The 3,392-nt window shown below is 47.0% G+C and overlaps 2 non-coding genes across 2 annotated transcripts; both read right to left on the reverse strand.

Annotated features, from left to right (window-relative positions):
* Positions 1-1,599: 1,599 nt before the first annotated feature.
* trnak-cuu (transfer RNA lysine (anticodon CUU)) lies at positions 1,600-1,672 on the reverse strand. The gene has a single exon. It is a non-coding gene; the product is annotated as a tRNA-Lys (tRNA).
* Positions 1,673-2,197: 525 nt separating this feature from the next.
* Positions 2,198-2,280, reverse strand: trnal-cag (transfer RNA leucine (anticodon CAG)). The gene has a single exon. It is a non-coding gene; the product is annotated as a tRNA-Leu (tRNA).
* Between the last annotated feature and the right edge of the window lie 1,112 nt (positions 2,281-3,392).

Here is a 3,392-nt window from a genome sequence, read left to right on the forward strand (position 1 = left end):
CACACGCGTGTATCAACATGATGTTCCGAATGTTTCACTGTCTGTGGTTGTCCAGCTCTCCTTGCCTCTTCACTGTCATTGTCAGAACTCTGAGCAGTCTTCCTCTCCAGGTGATGTCTCTGAGTGATGATGATTGCTGTCTGTTCAACCAGCTTCATTTGTTGATATCTGAGAAGGACTGAAGACAGCAAAGTGTGCTGATTGGCCAACAACCCCTCACAGGTCAAAGGTCACTGCTCTGAGGCGGACCAGTTTACTGTAACAGTGGTGGCACCATCCACTGCTGGCGCTCTCTTCAGTGCTTCTTGTTTCTGCCCTTTGTCTGTGAGCTCCTAGAGCAGCTGGTCCGCCCCCCCCCCTTTTCTTTTCTATTCCTCTAATTTATTTTTTGATTTTCTATTTTTGTAATTCATCATCGATCTCGGCTCACGGTCGCTACACTCTTGACCTCCTGTGAGCCTTGAAGAGAGAGAAGCCACCTTTGTGTTGGAGAAGAGCAGCTTAGTCCAGGCAGCCAGCAGCCTGAGACCAGAGGGTAGCCAATCAACGCGCTTCCCTTCTTCATCGAGCGAATCTCAGCGGGAGCCACGGTCGACGAGTTGGAGGCTTTGGAGGCCGTCCTCCCACCAGTTCGTTGGAGAGGCGTCGTACATCGATGGGAGAATCCAGCTGAGAACGTAAGCCGGTTACGTTGGTTTTCACCGATTCAGGCCTGGACTCCTGTCTCGCTGCCAAACTCCGCCTGACTCCGTAGAGCTGGTCAGCCTCCACTCAGTCCTCTTCATTTGGTTGGAGGTCACCATCGTTCATCCTACACACCTTTCCACCTGCCTCTTTGCCGTCTACTTGAAGCTCAGATAAATCCAGGCTAATTCATACCTGCTACTCAATATGGGCCTTAATTACTCTGCTGGAATTATCACTCTGTCTTAAGGGTTTTCTTAATTGTATTAAATCCTCTTTAATTTCCAAGAAGTCTTCCAACTCATTCATTCATGCAAGCCACTGATCCACAAGACCTCATTGATGAGCTTCAACCTGAGACTGAGTGTTTCTCGTTGGACGAGACACCCATTCAATGAGACTCATTGTCAGTCCATTGAAATCTACTGGTGTTCCTGGTGAGTTGATTTAACAACATGAGCTGACAGAATCTACGTTCAGGTAGGAACCACCACATCCAGGGTTCTGGACCTTTGAGCAGGCAGAGCCATCAAAGTAGCAGACTAAGCTAGCAGACATTAGCATTGAGAAGAAACTGATACCTGAGCCTACTTTTGGGTCTGGTCAAGTGATGACACAATAATATGACATCATTGTCAGACTGACACCTGCTCAACACTGACCAAACGCCACCCTATTGCATTGTGGGAAATTTCTGCTTGGCTCGCGTCCATCAAAACACACAAAGAAATTTCTCCAGAATCAGGATTGACAGTGGATACAATTGAGAACACACTGGTTTTTCATTCTGAGTCGGGTGCAGGTGTGGAACTTCAGACACAGCCTGTGTTTGTGTTGTTCATTCAGTGATTTTTCTTACAATTCCCAATCACAGCTGCAGAAAGTGAGAGAACAAGCAGGGATGTTCAAGATGAACGCCCAACGTGGGGCTTGAACCCACGACCCTGAGATTAAGAGTCTCATGCTCTACCGACTGAGCTAGTCTGGCTACACCTGAGTATCTTCAATAGCCTGAAGTGATCAGAGTGAGAGACGCTACAAGCTCTTCATCATTCACAGTCACATGAGCCATCACATGATTGATGAATGACGACAAACACCTTCATCTTTGACAAAGAAGTAAAATAAAAGGTGAACCACAGATGACACACCAGTGGTAAAAACACTAAAGTGCTGTCAAGGAGAAACAGGATACGAGCAAACACACACACAAGTTACAGAGAGAGAACTCTCCCAGAGGGAACCACTCAAAGGAGAACCTCGAGATCATCAGGCTGGATGACCTCATCAACATGAGACAGGTGGATCAGTAGACTTTGATCCAACATTTGAAGATCAGTTTTGGTGGCTGCTCCATGTTGGAGGAAACCAGGCGATGTTGGACCGTCACAGGGAAGCTCCTTTGCCTCCTCTGCTGCCAGTTCAACCACTCACTCCCATCAGTGGAGAGCAGCTTCAACTGGGTTTGGAATGTACCACTGTGGATGCATAGGAATGTGGAGAAAATGTACTTTGTCAGAAGTGGGATTCGAACCCACGCCTCCAGGAGAGACTGCGACCTGAACGCAGCGCCTTAGACCGCTCGGCCATCCTGACACTTAGATGCAGACTGAATTAATTCACTGACAAAGTAGAATTTTTTCCACAGGAGCTACTGGCTCCTTAGTTGTTACATTTATTGTTAACATTAAACACACAGTCTGAGTTCATGGCAGTAAGAAATGAACCAGAACATTAGAACCACATAACATCTCTTGATCAGTTTGTTACATGGGACACATTCCAGACAGGAAGGTCCTTCTGAGACTTGAACTCTGATCACTGATCCAGAGTCCAGAGTGCTCACCCTTCCACCCTGGAACCAGCACAAAGAGGAGGTTCCTCTAAATACCACTTGACATCACCTGCAATCAACCTGTTGATATTTGGAGGTTCATCTTGCTCTTGTTCCAGACTACATTGGCAAAAGGAACAAGAACCACAAGGAAATCAAGGAACTCCAGATTGATTCAGGACTTTCTAACTCCATCGTATGACCTGGGAGCAAAGACTGGCCAGGCCTTCCTTAATTTATCAGTTAATTACGGCTTCAACAAACATGCCACTTAATTAAGTTACCAGAATTTCTCTCATTGAAAAACCCACCAGCCTGATTTCTTGACACGACATGAAAAATTCTCCAAGAACCCACAGTTGGGTGGAAAGATACCAGGTTAACCAGGAGGAGTCCTGCTCCTGAACCATGGATGGAACAAAGTCCACTGGAAAACTCAGCAGTTCCTGAGTGCCAGATCCATCCGGGAGCTTGGGTCTCCCCTTGACTGTGGTGATCCATGAGATCAAGGAGGACAGAGGAAAGAAGGATCCTGTTGGAGATCTCCTCCCTTCTTCCTCCACTTCACTACTACTTGGATGTCAGGAATATGAGGTACTTTACTCAAATGAGGTATTAGGAGTTTCCTGTTTGACAAGAAGGAAGTCAGAGGTTCATCCCTCACTTGTTGGTGGTGCCCTCAACCTGCTGAGAGCATCACTTAGTTCTCTACAGAGAAACATGGCAGCTCTGCTGAAGGCTGCAGGAAACCTGCTGGAACGGAGACTTGGACTCAGGTCACTGGATTCAAAGTCCAGGGTGCCAACAGGTCCACCAGGGCATCTGTGCTTTACTTACCGTGTAAAAAGGACCACAGTGGTCGTCTGGTTTTAAT

This window comes from Aulostomus chinensis, chromosome 1 (assembly GCF_037954235.1).
Source record: "Aulostomus chinensis isolate RoL2024-O1b breed Wild chromosome 1, RoL_Achi_v1.0, whole genome shotgun sequence".
NCBI classification, from domain to species: domain Eukaryota; kingdom Metazoa; phylum Chordata; class Actinopteri; order Syngnathiformes; family Aulostomidae; genus Aulostomus; species Aulostomus chinensis.